This window comes from Oryx dammah, unplaced genomic scaffold (genome assembly GCF_014754425.2).
Source record: "Oryx dammah isolate SB20612 unplaced genomic scaffold, SCBI_Odam_1.1 HiC_scaffold_4, whole genome shotgun sequence".
Taxonomy (NCBI): Eukaryota; Metazoa; Chordata; class Mammalia; order Artiodactyla; family Bovidae; genus Oryx; species Oryx dammah.
In genome coordinates, this window is record NW_024070188.1 from 46533397 (window position 1) to 46549950 (window position 16554).

Sequence of the window (16554 nt, forward strand, 5' to 3'; positions counted from 1 at the left end):
TATCTAAACTCCCAAACACATACACGTGCACACACACTCACACGCACATGTATGCTCATGCTCACATTCTCTCATTCTGTCTCTCTCTCTGTCTCTGTCTCTCTCTGTGTGTCACACTCACATATCTTCACCTCTTGAACTCTAGCTATATGCTGACTAATAAGTAAGGGCAGAACCAACTCACATCTCTCAGTCTCATAAATATAACTACACCTATAAATAGAAGCAAAACCCCCAAAGTCTATTTTCCCATAGTTCTGTAGCATAAAGGAATATTTCTAGGGCATCTCAGGAGACCAATAATCATGAACTCACCCCTTTCCCTCCCTACAGATTGGTTTAAGAATAAGTAGAGCATTGCCCATTTACACAGCAAAAGATCTGGAGGACAATCCATTGGGATCACTGAGTGGGAAATTAAAATCTACAGTAATCATTTAACTAGAGAAACATATGAACTGAGAATAAAGTGTCTAAGTATAAGCAGAGGAATGTATTGGGATTTTTTTAGTAAAAAATATGCCAAAGAGAAGTGTTTAAAAGAAACAGAATAAAAACTGCAAAGAACTCAGAAAGAGAGGAGAATATTGAAACCAATGAAGCTGTTAAGAATGAATTCAGTTAAAAAAAAAAAAAGAGGAAACTCAAAGAGAATCAGTCAGTTCTCCATATATGTTCAGCATTCCATTCATTTCTCTGTTTGGGAAATTAGTGTGGGGGACTCACAGGCAAAACACTTTTCCTAGAGATTTTTAATTTTTTAATTTTAAAAATTTATAATAGTAAATAGATAATGGCATGACAGTTGCTATGGTGAAAACTAAGTCACCCCCATAAAGCTGATCTGGGGACCAAGATTCCCTTGCTTCCTACAGAACTTGAAACAACTCCAAAAGGATGCATAAATACAGAGTAATCCAAAACAAAAACATGTGACCTATGATTAACCTTTCCTTTATTGTTCCTGAGAAAGAATAGAAATGAAATACTCACAACAGATACAGAGTTCTTCTTAAGCCATGAAAATAGTAATTAGTAGTACCAATGGTTAACATTTTCTAAGTCCTTTCAAGGCGCCAGGCGCTGTTATGCCTTTTCCATGGATAATTATTTTAATGTTCACAACAAGCCTATGAAAAAGACCCATCAGTCAAGGTATAGTCAGTAGACAGAAACTACATTGTATATTTTAACAGGGAGATTTCATAAGAAGAACTGCTAGGTCCTGAAGAACTGAAGACAGAAAGGGACAGTGTTAGTCATTACTGAAAGCTGCTATTACCATTAAGGCTTGAGGAACAGATGATGAATTTACAATCATTAAAATTTAAAAGCTTAAAAGTATTCTTGTGGAGCTAAAACTGATATTTATGAGAAAGGGCACACTGATTGGCTCAATTCAGTTCACTCACTCAGTCGTGTCCGACTCTTTGTAACCCCATGGACTGCAGCACACCAGGCCTCCTTGTCCATCACCAACTCCCGGAGTTTACCCAAACTCATGTCCATTGAGTCAGTGATGTCATCCAACCATCTCATCTTCTGTTGTCCTCTTCTCCTCCTGCCTGCAATCTTCAAGCATCAGGGTCTTTTCCAGTGGGTCAGGTCTTCAATTCAGGTGGCCAAAGTATTGGAGTTTCAGCTTCAACATCAGTCCTTCCAATGAAAACTCAGGACTGATCTCCTGTAGGATGGACTGGTTGGATCCCCTTGCAGTCCAAGGGACTCTCAGAAGTCTTCTCCAACACCACAGTTCAAAAGGATCAATTCTTTGGCCCTCAGCTTTCTTTATAGTCCAACTCTCATTTATATACATGACTACTGGAAACACCAAATTGAAGAAAGTAGGGAAAACCACTACACCATTCAGGTATGACCTAAATCAAATCCCTTATGATTATACAGTGGAAGTGAGAAATAGATTTAAGGGCCTAGATCTGATAGATAGAGTGCATGATGAACTATGGACAGAGGTTCCTGACATTGTACAGGAGACAGGGATCAAGACCATCCCCATGTAAAAGAAATGCAAAAAAGTAAAATGGCTGTCTGGGGAGGCCTTACAAATAGCTGTGAAAATAAGAGAAGTGAAAAGCAAAGGAGAAAAGGAAAGATATAAGCATCTGAATGCAGAGTTCCAGAGAATAGCAAGAAGAGATAAGAAAGCCTTACTCAGGGATCAATGCAAAGAAATAGAGGAAAACAATAGAATGGGAAAGACTAGAGTTCTCATCAAGAAAATCTGAGATACCAAGGGAACACTTCATACAAAGATGGGCTCAATAAAAGACAGAAGTGGTAGGGACCTAACAGAAGCAGAAGATATTAAGAAGAGGTGGCAAGAATACATGGAAGAACTGTACAAAAAAGATCTTCACGACCAAGATAATCACGATGGTGTGATCACTCATCTAGAGCCAGACATCCTGGAATGTGAAGTCAAGTGGGCGTTGGAAAGCATCACTACGAACAAAGCTAGTGGAGGTGATGGAATTCCAACTGAGCTGTTTCAAATCCTGAAAGATGATGCTGTGAAAGTGCTGTACTCAATATGCCAACAAATTTGGAAAACTCAGCAGTGGCCACAGGAATGGAAAATGTCAGTTTTCATTCCAATTCCAAAGAAAGGCAATGCCAAAGAATGCTCAAACTACTGCACAATTGCACTCATCTCACACGCTAGTAAAGTAATGCTCAAAATCGTGAACCGTGAACTTCCTGATGTCCAAGCTGGTTTTACAAAAGGCAGAGGAACCAGAGATCAAATTGCCAACATCCACTGGATCATGGAAAAAGCAAGAGAGTTCCAGAAAAGCATCTATTTCTGCTTAATTGACTATGCCAAAGCCTGTGACTGTGTGGATCACAAAAAAACTGTGGAAAATTCTGAGAGAGATGGGACTACCAGACCATCTGACCTGCCTCTTGAGAAATCTGTATGCAGGTCAGGAAGCAACAGTTAGAACTGGACATGGAACAACAGACTGGTTCCAAATAGGAAAAGGAGTACGTCAAGGCTGTATATTGTCACCCTGTTTATTTAACTTCTATGCAGAGTACATCATGAGAAACACTGGACTGGAAGAAACACAAGCTGGAATCATGATTGCTGGGAGAAATATCAATAACCTCAGATATGCATATGACACCACCCTTATGGCAGAAAGTGAAGAGGAGCTAAAAAAGTCTCTTGATGAAAGTGAAAGTGGAGAGTGGAAAAAGTTGGCCTAAAGCTCAACATTCAGAAAACAAAGATCATGGCATCCGATCCCATCACTTCATGGTAAATAGATGGGGAAACAGTGGAAACAGTGTCAGACTTTATTTTGGGGGGCTCTAAAATCACTGCTGATGGTGACTGCAGCCATGAAATTAAAAGACGCTTACTCCTTGGAAGAAAAGTTATGACCAACCTAGAGAGCATATTCAAAAGCAGAGACATTACTTTGCCAACTAAGGTCTGTCTAGTCAAAGCTACGGTTTTTCCTGTGGTCATGTATGGATGTGAGAGTTGGACTGTGAAGAAGGCTGAGCGCCAAAGAATTGATGCTTTTGAACTGTGATGTTGGAGAAGACTCTTGAGAGTCCCTTGGACTGCAAGGAGATCCAACGGAACGAGATCAGCCCTGGGATTTCTTTGGAAGGAATGATGCTAAAGCTGAAAGTCCAGTACTTTGGCCACCTCATGCAAAGAGTTGACTCATTGGAAAAGACTCTGATGCTGGGAGGGATTGGGGGCAGAAGGAGAAGGGGACAACAGAGGATGAGATGGCTGGATAGCATCACTGACTCAATGGACGTGAGTCTGAGTGAACTCCAGGAGATGGTGATGGACAGGGAGGCCTGGTGTGCTGCGATTCATGGGGTCACAAAGAGTTGGACATGACTGAGTGACTGAACTGAACTGAACTGGAAAAACCATAGTCTTGACTAGATGGACCTTTGTTAGCAAAGTAATGTCTCTGCTTTTTAATATGCTGTCTAGGTTGGTCATAACTTTTCTTCCAAGGAATAAGCATCTTTACTGTTTGGCTAGTGCTAGTATTTTTGATGAGACTCAATGAAGCTGATTCTATCTGTGTTGGAAAAACTTAAATATGAATATAAATCGTTGCCTGCATGCTTAGTCATGTCAACTCTTTGAGACCTTTTGCAACCCTTTGGAATTAGCCTTACAGGCTCCTCTGTCCATGGGGTTTTACAGGCAAGAATATTGGAGTGCGTTGCCATTTCCTTCTACACGGGATCTTCCCAACCCAGGGATCGAACCTGTGTATTCTTTGTCTCCAGCATTGCAGGCAGATTCTTTACCCACTGAGCCACTGGGGAAGCCCATAAATCCCTGAAGTGCCTGCAAACAATCTGTGATCCGAGTTGTGGTAACTCTAGCCTACCAACATTACACAAAACAACTGCATTTGGAAATGGTTCCCTGTAGTTACCCTTTCTTTCTTGTTGATGGTGCTCAGATTCTTCCTCCATTTAGCTCATGAGCAGTTACAGTGCTTAGCTACAAGACAGAGAAACAATGGATAGAATTCTTTTTATTCTCATACTTATTCAATTTCTATCATGTGCCACAATGTACTAGACATTAAAGGCAAAAAGACATGTTTCATTCCTTCAGTGACCTTGTAATCTGACAAGTTCAGGGAAACAAACCAGTGAGCAAGTGTTTGCAACGTAATGTGACACAAAGAGGAAGCTGAGAACTGCTGGGGCACCTGGCCAGGATTGGTGGGGGGGGGGGGTGGCTATGAGATGGCACGCCCTCCTAGAGCAGATGGCTTCTGAGTTGAGTTCTGAAAAAAGTGGAAATGAGTCAAGTACAGAAATATGGTGCTGGATATGATCAGAATTGAATTAGAGCATCATAAGGGTGTTCAAAGCTGTAGAGCTTTATTACTTATATTGTACTAATATTTTTATTAGAAAAGGCACATTGGAAAGGAGAACATTATACACTTGGAAACTGCAAGGAGTTCAGTATTGCTAGAGAAAAATGCCAGGCCAGGGCAGGGAGAAGAAAGTCAATAGAAGGAGACAGACAAATGGGTAGCACTCAGGGTATTAAAGGTTTATACGTTGAGTTAGAGTCTGGACTTTCTTCCCTGCAGTGCACGGACACACAGGATTGCTAGTCAGCAATGAAAAGAGACAAATCACTAACACACGCTACAATATGAATGAACCTCAATAATTACACGAGGTGACAAGACCAAGGTATTCTATGATTTCATTTACATGAAATTTTATAGGAACTCCAAAACAGCAGATCAATGGTTGCCTGGAGTTAGGGTTCAGGTGAAACTGCAAATAGCACTAGAGATGGAAGATTGACCGCAGGCTCTTGGTCCAAGGTCAGATGAGTGAGGATTCACAGCATAAAACAAAAGGATGGATGAAGCGGAATAGGTGAAGCTGGATGAAGCTAGAATGTCTTTCTGCAAACCCAGCCCAGCTCCCTAAATACCTCTGGACTTCAGGCAGGATCCTGTGAGATGATGCAATAAAAACGGTGTTTTAAAAGTCAGCTTTACACTCTCGGAGGTCTTTCAACAAGTCAGCTTTGAGAAACATCTGTGTGCCTGTATGCTCAGTTGTGTCCAGCTTTTTGCAACCCCAAGGACAGTAGCCCACCAAGCTCCTCTGTCTATGGGATTTCCCAGGCAAGAACAGTGGAGTGAGTTGCCATTTTCTTCTCCAGAGGATCTTCCCAACCCAGGGATTGAACACACATCTCCTGCATTGCAGGCAGATTTTTTTTACCACTGAACCACCTGGGAAGCCCTTGAGAAACATCTACATATAAGGAAACGGATACTGTTTAGATTTTAAAATTCTGAGGTTTGAGTTCTTGCATGGCCATATTCAAGCTGCTTTTTAAAAAATTACTTAATCTCTCTGCTTCCAAGTCATTAATTTATAAGTGGCAATACTCATCCTACCCCATTCAGGAAGCTGTTTGAGTAAATGATCACACAGGTGACTATCCAGCAAAGAGTATATCCTGTTTTAAGTTGTACTTTAAGTTTCCATGTCAGCATTTTTATCTTAACCTCTCAGGCCTTCGGTTTCTTATCTACAAATGGCCCCAGCAACTTAGGATTTGCTTTCCAGTTCTAACATTCTCTTCTGTCAGATCATCAGCAAAACGTTAGGTTTCCCAGAATCTATTTATGTGAGATTCTCACAGAATTGATTGCACAAAAAGGATGAGCAGAATGGCTCTTTCATTCAACACAGGCTTATCTAGTGCCTACACTCAGGTTCTATGGTGTTTGTGGGGTGGGTGTAAATCTATCCTAGAAAAGGTGATGATGCATGGATACTCCAGAATGGAAACTCCAGATGCTCAGGGAAGATAGAAGGCAGAGGACAGCCTGGTGGTGTTCTAGCCAAAATGCCCCTTGTACATACTAATCTATTCAGGCAAGGGCAGAAATTCTAAAACTATCTCAGATATAGTCCTAGTCAGAGCTTCCCAGCTGGCACTACTGGTAAAGAACTGGCCTGCCAATGAAGGAGACATAAGAGATGTGGGTTTAATCCCTGGGTTGGGAAGATCCCCTGGAGGAGGGCATGGCAACCCTCTCCAGTATTTTTGCCTGGAGAATCCCATGGACAGAGCAGCCTGGTGGGCTACAGTCCATGGGGTTGCAAAAAGTGGGACACAATTGAAGCCACTTGGCACACACACATAGCCCCAGTCACTGATTCTCCAACTTTCCCCACGATCTTGCCTTTGTTAACCAGCTCCCTTAACACAAGTCACTTCACAGTCTACACTAGGAAGGTGGGAGGGGAGAGTTTGAATGGAACTGATTAATTCTTTGCTTAATCACACACTATCTTTCCAACTGACCTTTTACTCTTCTCATTATTCCAGTTCCTTTTAAGAATGAACTTGTTCTGTGGAACAATTAGCCTTCTCCTCTGTCTTGTTATATTCAAGTAACTCTGTTTTATAACAACTCTGTAAGAAAAATGGTCTTCCCCCAACCTTTGGTAAACTAAAGACAAGAAAGTGAATTAAGTTTCTGAATACAGAACAGTCCCAGCACAAATTACAGCTGCCCAAACTCTTTTCTTTTCTCTGACATACATGAAGAGAACATTCTGCCACATTTTCTTGGGTCTTCAAGGGGATACCAAGCCAGTTCTGAGGCAGATATTTTTCTCTGATGAAAAACTCCTATGACCTCTACCTCAGATATTAGAAAACTTATCTATTTCTCACCTCATTCTTCAAAAGAGTGAGCCAGCGTTGGAATCTAGCAGGTAAGAGAGTAAAATACATTCCATTAAAAAAATAGTTTTAGGGGCAGAAATTATCTCTTTTCCTTCTGAACTGGCCCACCTCATAGAAGGAAAACACATCAGAGGCCTAGACTTGAAGACAAGCCATTGAAATCCAGGAGAAAATTAAAGAATGTGCAAGTGTGGACTTGGAGGTGTAAGTTTAAAGCAAATCTGCATAAATGCTGCATAATTGATAATGAACCACTTACTGGTCTTGCAAAAAGCGCTAATGAAATAGCTACTTTCTGCTGCATTGACTATTCCACTATTGTTAAGTGTGAGCAATTTAACTTTTTCAACTTTACTCACCAATAACACCTAATTATGTTTTGGAGTTGGTAAAAGCACCCTTGCAGTGGCAGGGGCTAGCCCATGCAGAATGATGAGGTTGGCAGTTAGTCAATCTCTAGGACCTCCAGTAACCACTTTTAGGGGCTGTTTGTTTATTGGTTTATTGTTGTACCAAGATCTTCATGTTCTTTTACTCTATCTTTATCAAAGTTTGCTTTAAGAAATAGACCCAACAAATTCAATTATAATAAAATGCTTATAATTAATAACAGCTTTGAAGTCCTACCCTTCTAAGGGTATTTTTGTTTTAATAAAACTATCATCTTAGACCACAGTGGTAGTTGTTAAACAGGAGGGAACATGAGAATCACATGTGGAGTCATGTCAGTGCGTGATCTCTTAGCCTTCAGCTCAGAGATTATGATTTCAGGGGTTTTGACTGTGGCTTGGGGAACTCTGTGTATGTATGTATGTGTATGTGCACACATATGCATAGCTATTCAAAAGCTTCCAAAAATGGTCTGATGCATTCTCTCAGTGGTAAATTACAGGTGAAAGGAATGAAGCTCTAATGGTAAACTTCCTATCATTAATCAGTTTTGGGGGTAACTTTGGTTGGGTAGCTGATGGTGCCTTGATAACCCACAAATTATAGAACCACCTCTTCTATCTGTATGCTAGACTAACTTGCTAAATAAAGAAAAATAGAGAAATAGATTAAGGATAGAAATTTACACTCCAGCTGGTGTTTCTTCAAGCAATTCACATCACAGAAATTGGGATCTTCCAGGGTGATATACAAATCACTGTTTCAAGAGCTTCATTCAGACCTTGATTCAGAATATTTGAAGGCAGAACTGGGAAATAAAACTTAGAGAAAATGCTCTTTAAGTAAATAAAGTTGAAGAACTTATATAGGAATTAATGTTTTTCTCAATAATTATTCTTCAGTTCAGTTCAGTTCATTTCAGTTGCTCAGTCGTGTCCGACTCTTTGCGACTCCATGAATCGCAGCATACCAGGCCTCCCTATCCATCACCAACTCCTGGAGTTCACTCAGACTTGCATCCATTGAGTCAGTGATGCCATCCAGCCATCTCATCCTCGGTCGTCCCCTTCTCCTGCCCCCAGTCAAGCTCAACATTCAGAAAACGAAGATCATGGCATCCGGTCCCATCACTTCATGGGAAATAGATGGGGAAACAGTGGAAACAGTGGCAGACTTTACTTTTGGGGGCTCCAAAATCACTGCAGATGGTGACTGCAGCCATGAAATTAAAAGACGCTTACTCCTTGGAAGAAAAGTTATGACCAACCTAGATAGCATATTCAAAAGCAGAGACATTACTTTGCCGACTAAGGTCCGTCTAGTCAAGGCTATGGTTTTTCCAGTAGTCATGTATGGATGTGAGAGTTGGACTGTGAAGAAAGCTGAGAGCCAAAGAATTGATGCTTTTGAACTCTGATGTTGGAGAAGACTCTTGAGAGTCCCTTGGACTGCAAGGAGATCCAACCAGTCCATTCTAACGGAGATCAACCCAGGGATTTCTTTGGAAGGAATGATGATAAAGCTGAAACTCCAGTACTTCGGCCACCTCATGCGAAGCGTTGACTCGTTGGAGAAGACTTTGATGCTGGTTATGGTTATTATAAAGAAAGTATAAAATGTATAATAGCCATCCAAATATAACCTATTATTAAGATTTTCATATATTTTCCTACTTGTCTTCTTTTCCTATGCAATATATATGATTTTATATCTATTATGATGTTAACACTATTTTTAAAAACTTTTCCCATATCATTGGATAGCTTGCAAAAAAGTATTTTTAATAGATACACTCTATTATATATCAATAAATAGAATGAATTTCACTAAATTAATCCCCATTGTGGGGACATTTAAGTTGATTCACAATTTTTCCTATTAAAAATAAATAATAATGTAGTAGACATCTTTATATGTACATCTTTGTTCTTCCTCTAAATCCTAGGAGTGGAATTGCTCTGAGAGGTTGTGATAACAGTGAATGTTTATCCTTGAACTGAAAGGGTACTGTGACCTGCTCTTTGCAGTCATAGTATCAGCAAGAGTTAAGCATAGACGATCACAGTGGAATAAGGATCTTGGAAGGACAAACTATAGTATTTCTAATTCCAAACAACTCACCATAGCTTTAATGATGGTCTGGCAGGACTGAAGCCCAGGAGAGTGCCTTAGGGTGGCCAACTGTCCTGGTTTTCCTGGGACTAAGAGGTTTTCTGGGGTGCAGGATCTTCAGTGTTAAACCCAGGAAAGTCTTAGGAAAACTGGGATAATTGTTCACCCTAGTCATCTTCCAAGCTTTGAGTTTGTAAAGAATAAGTAGGAATTTTAGCTGAGTTTGGCATGAGTATATTAGGATATGGTATGAGTACTCTTCATTCTGCTATTCTTCGACTTGTAGACTGAAGAGGATCAGGTGTAACTGTTCATCTTGTATAAATTGTAGAACTATATAGGTAAGTTGAAAAAATTGAACTAGGACTGTAATGTTACCAACTGAGATAGCACCACCACCTGGTCTGTTGCCAAGCCCATTTAGAATTTACACCACAGTAACAATAGCTCTTTTCATACTGTTCATGGGGTTCTCAAGACAAGAATACTGAAGTGGTTTGCCATTCCCTTCTCCAGTGGACCACATTCTGTCAGACCTCTCCACCATGACTCGCCCGTCTTGGGTTGCCCCACAGGCATGACTTAGTTTCATTGAATTAGACAAGGCTGTGGTCCTAGTGTAATTAGATTGACTAGTTTTCTGTGAGTATGGTTTCAGTGTGTCTGCCCTCTGATGCCCTCTTGCAACACCTACCATCTTACTTGGGCTTCTCTTACCTTGGGCGTGGGATATCTCTTCACGGCTGCTCCAGCAAAGTGCATCCGCTGCTCCTTACCTTAGATGAAGGGTATCTCCTCACCGCCACCCTTCCTGACCTTCAACGTGGGATAGCTCCTCTAGGCCCTCCTGTGCCCAGGCAGCCACAGCTCCTTGGCCGTGGGGTTGCTCCTCCAGCCGCCGCCCCTAGCCTCGGGAGAAATTTCAATAACCTCAGATATGCAGATGACACCACCCTTATGACAGAAAGTGAAGAGGAACTAAAAAGCCTCTTGATGAAAGTGAAAGTGGAGAGCGAAAAAGTTGGCTTAAAGCTCAACATTCAGAAAACGAAGATCATGGCATCTGGTCCCATCACTTCATGGGAAATAGATGGGGAAACAGGGGAAACAGTGTCAGACTTTATTTTTTGGGGCTCCAAAATCACTGCAGATGGTGACTGCAGCCATGAAATTAAAAGATGCTTACTCCTTGGAAGAAAAGTTATGACCAACCTAGAGAGCATATTCAAAAGCAGAGACATTACTTTGCTGACTAAGATTCATCTAGGCAAGTCTATGGTTTTTCCTGTGGTCATGCATGGATGTGAGAGTTGGACTGTGAAGAAGGCTGAGCGGCAAAGAATTGATGCTTTTGAACTGTGGTGTTGGAGAAGACTCTTGAGAGTCCCTTGGACTGCAAGGAGATCCAACCAGTCCATTCGGAAGGAGATCAGCCCTGGGATTTCTTTGGAAGGAATGATGCTAAAGCTGAAGCTCCAGTACTTTGGCCACCTCATGCAAAGAGTTGACTCATTGGAAAAGACTCTGCTGCTGGGAGGGATTGGAGGCAGGAGGAGAAGGGGACGACGGAGGATGAGATGGCTGGATGGCATCACTGACTTAATGGACGTGAGTCTGAGTGAACTCCAGGAGTTGGTGATGGACAGGGAGGCCTGGCGTGCTGCAATTCATGGGGTCGCAGAGTCGGACATGACTGAGCAACTGAACTGAACTGAACAATAGCTCTTAAAATGCCAGCCATCTTTCACTCGGCTGTTTCTTATTAGGTATCAGGTTTGGGAAGAACTCACAAACTCACCTCTTCTCCTTACTGGGCTGCTGCCTTTTCAACTCTTTTGAGTTCTTCACTTCTCATCTGCTCTTTATACAACTGGAAATTCACTAATGCCAGGCAATGAGGTATAGATCTAACTTTAAAAAAATAAAATAAAATAATTAACTAGCAGGATGATGGAATCACTTCACTGACTCCATCTACTTCCCTTAATGCACATTCCAAAAGCCTTCATTTCAATTAAGCATGAGGTCAGGATAAGGGGAAAAGGCTCCCTTACATTCTGCCTAACACTCCAAAATGTTAAAGACAGCATTATCTCTTTCAGAGTCAATAACACCCAGAATGTCAAACAACCAGGTAGCATATTCATATATAATACCAATCTTTACCTTCATGTTTCATGACTATAAGATCACACAGTAGGCACAATATATTGATGATTAAAATGACATGAATTTTCAATTGTGGAAAGAATAGAAAATACATATTCAATTCCAATTATCTTGACTTTTTTCAGAACTGGATCTGTCTATAAATTAGGAGTAGATTTATTGCATGTAATTTTCCAGCAAATGTACATGTTTAGAAGAACTTTACATAATGTAGAATGAAATCTGGTTTAGATTATTGTCCTACTATATCTCACTCTTTACTAAATGTTTTCCTTTGAAATTTAATTAATTTATTTATTAAATATTAATTGATCACCAAAACTATCCATTTCTGTTTGCTTGCCCTTATGGACTGGTTTCTTTTTTTAGTCTCTTATTGTCACTTCAGGGATGGAGCAGATAAATGCACATGTTCAATTAACCATGTTTATGCATAAGTCACTCACAATAATCAAAATAAGCCAGTGATTCATGAAGGTCGTGAGATCCCCATTACTTGATAGGTAATAAGAACTTTAAATAATGTAGAATGAAATCTGGTTTAGATTATTGTCCTACTATATCTCACTCTTTACTCTGATAAGAGAGGGAGAATGTTTTTCAAGAAAGTGATGTAAGAGAATTATACCCTCACTAGGAAAATCATAGAAGATAATTGTATAATCAATTCAAACTCTCACTATGATACCCTGTTCAACAGCCGTGTGCTCCTGAGTGTGCACTGGAATAGCAACACTTGTGTTTACTTTCTTGCAAATATCAACAGATAAAATATTTACTAAAAAGTTATCCATGATACCTCATTTGTCATTTAGATCTGAATGATATTTGGATTATTATAACTCTTCATAGTTCTGAGTACTGGACAAATTTTCATTAAGCATGCTTAAATTTTGGACATATTTGAGCCATATATGGTAGGATTACTCCACTGTCTTTTCCTCCTTCAAGACTTCTTATTTAAAACACCATGGTTTATCTATGTTTGCCAAACAGGTTAACTATTAGCCTATCCATGTCACAGGACCTTAAACTTTATTGTTCTATATTATGGTAGACAGTTGCAAGGAAATAATATTTTGAATTTCATATTTACAGCATAATGTTTGTAAAAACAGAACTTGTATTACACTTGCTGTTGTAGATTGAATAATGGCTCCCAAAGATGTCCACATCCTAATTCCCAGGACGTAGGAGTATATTTTATGTGGCAAAAGGGAATTAAAGCTACAGGTGCAATAAAGGTTGCTAATCATCTGACTTTAAAGGGCTTATTTGGATGGGCCCAGTGTAATCATAAGGATCTTTAATCAGAAGAGGCAGAACTAGAGAGATGGTATCATGAGGAAGACATGAATAGCCACTGTTGGCTTTGAAGATGGAAGGAAACAATGAGTCAAGAAATGCAGACAGATTCTAGAAGGTGGAAAAGGTAAAGAAATAAAGAAAAGAAACATAGAGGGTTGTCCCCAAAGTCTTCAGACAGAAACTCAGTCCTGCCGATACCTTGAGTTTAGACTATGATTCATTTCAGACTCTGATCTCTAGAACTGTAAAATAAATTTTTTTATTGTTTGAAGTCACTAAGCCTATGGTTCAATACAGCATCAATACAAAACTAATACAGTTGACTAAGAATTAGGGTTTTTAAATATAAATAACATGGAGATATGAAGAAGGACAGGTACTATTCTGTAATAGTTACACAACATCATCACAATTCTCCTTTTTGTATCTGAGTCCCTCAATATCAATGAATATGAGTTTGAGCCAACTCCAGGAGATAACTAAGGACAGGGAAGCCTGGCAAGCTGCAGTTCATGGGTTCACAAAGAGTCGGACACGACTTAGCAACTGAACAACAACCTTCAGCATCTGTTACTCTAGCAGTTGCTGATTATTTCTCTTTATGCTCAACAAGAAAAGAGCTTCCATTCAGGCTGACCACATACCACCTCAGCTTAGGGTACCCCACCAAGACAGGACTGTTTAGGTAGAACCCCTCATGGATCACTGACAAACTTGTAGGTGGCTTCCATGTAGTCATTATACAGATATCAAGGACCATAATACAGAATCATATGGTTCAAGCATGATAAAAAGCCAATGTAAAAGGAAAATGAGGTCATGTATTGAACAGTAACTCACATGGTCTCCCACATAAGCATCCAAAGCCATCTACTTTATCCTTTGAACTTCCAATTCAACTACATATAAACCATTAAATCATAAGAATGTTACTCTTTATCTTAGTCTTAAAAATGTATTTGTTAAAAGAAATTTTTCTATATCCTTTCTATCCCAATTCAGCCTTCAGTAATCCTTGGTATAAAGATATGTTTGATGACTTTTTATAAAATAAGTCACAAGAATCATAAGGTCACTTGCTATTGAAGAATATGAGTCAGCATTCTCCTTACAATAATATATTTGATACTTAGCAGAGAATTAATGATATGCCCCCTTCTTTTCTCTCCAGATTAAAGAGTCTAGTCTTTTTGACCTCCCTGTCATGCCTGTCTGAGACCATTCACCATATTGCTTGAGATCAGACCTCTGAAGTAGATTCTCTGGGTTCATATTTCAGCTTCTTATTTTACTAATAGTATAATCCAGGGAAAGTCATCTAATCCGTGACTTAACACTCTTGTCTATAAAATGAAAATGATAATAATAATACCTTCCTGTAGGATGCTTATAAATTCTAACTAATAATTTATTTCTGAACTCTTAGAACATTGCATAATCACAAACAGAGCTATACTGTTTAATCCATTTATCTATTTTGGCTTTTCATCTCCAGCACTTTCTCCTCTTTTATTTTCCAAAGGTAACTAGTTTATTTTAATGAAACAGAGGTGTTCCAACTTCTCAAATGTAAAATTCAATGATGCTAAAATTCCAGGATTAGGATTAATTATCATTGTGTCCTAAAAATACATGTTGTATGACCAAAGACTAAACAATAAATATGCATTGATCAGCCATCTAAAAAAAAGCATTCTGATGATCACAAGAGTAAAAATGCCAATTTTTAGTAATAGTCACCATGAATATTAGAAAAAAATGGGGCTAGCTTAGTGGTAAAAGCATTATGTTTGAGGCACACAGATTGGGTCTAAAAATTGTCCCCACCATTAACCAGCTGTGTGACATATCAGTTAGGGTAATGCCATAGCAAATAGGCCTCAAAATACATAAGAGGCTTATTTTCCATTCACACAACAGTCCTAGCTAAATGCTCCTACTTCTTAGGTCAGGGGCTTTCCTCCTCGAGTTGATTCATTTCCTTCCATCTTGAGGTCTCAAAAAACTCAGAGCTTTGTTGTCACCTGTACCTGATTGTTGGAGCTTCCAAGTTGGCTCAGTGGTTAAAAAAAAAAAAAAAAAAAAATCTGCCTCACAGTGCAGGAGACACAGGAGATGAGGGTTCAATCCCTGGGTCAGGAAGATTCCTGGAGGAGGAAATGGCAGCCCACTCCAGTATTCTTGCCTGGATACTTCCAAGGACAAAGAAGTCTGGCGAGTGACAGTCCATGGGGTCACAAAGAGTCAGACACAGCTGAGCACATACACACATACCTGGTTGTTGAAAAGGGGAAAAGTACATAGGACAAGCCTACCTAGATGTCCATCAGCAGATGAATGGATAAGAAAGCTGTGGTACATATGCACAATGGAGTATTATTCAGCCATTAAAAAGAATAAATTTGAATCAGTTCTAATGAGATGGATGAAACTGGAGCCGATTACACAGAGTGAAGTAAGCCAGAAAGAAAACACCAATACAATATACTGACACATATATATGGAATTTAGAAAGATGGTAATGATGACCCTGTATGCGAGACAGCAAAAGAGACACAGATGTATAGAATGGACTTTTGGACTCTGAGGGAGAGGGAGAGGGTGGGATGATTTGGGAGAATGGCATTGAAACGTGTATACTATCATGTAAGAAACAAAGTGCCAGTCTATGTTCGATACAGGATACAGGATGCTTGGGGCTGGTGCATGGGGATGATCCAGAGAGATGATATAGGGTGGGAGGAGGGAGGGGTATTCAGGATTGGGAGCTCGTATACACCCGTAGTGGATTCATGTCAATGTATGGCAAAACCAATACAGTATTGTAAAGTAAAATAAAGTAAAAATAAAATTTAAAAAATTCAGTCACATGAACACACTCCACTGCAAGAAAGGTTGGGAAATGTAAAATATCTTTTTTTGCTTCCGAAAGTGGCATTTCTAGAACAACTATAAGTTTCTGACATGGTGACTGGACAAGTTACTGTATTTGTTATAGCCTCATCTTTGCTGTTTGTAGTAACAATAGTTATACTAGTAATGGTTCTTGCTCCACTGGGTTATCATGAAGCATAAAATGTACCTGGATCAGGTAAACTGCCTTAAATAAAGACAGCTATTATTTTCAGTATTATTTCAAGGTAAACATACTAATGACATTAGAACAGTATTTGTATGTAAAATTTGAAATTTGTATGTAAATCTGAAATTTGTATGTAAAAATAGATTTTTTTAATGTCTTAAAATTCTACTGTTTTGACTTATAATCTGGGTTTTGTCATGGCTCCCTTTACTGTTATCAATAACACAGTTATCAGATTCAG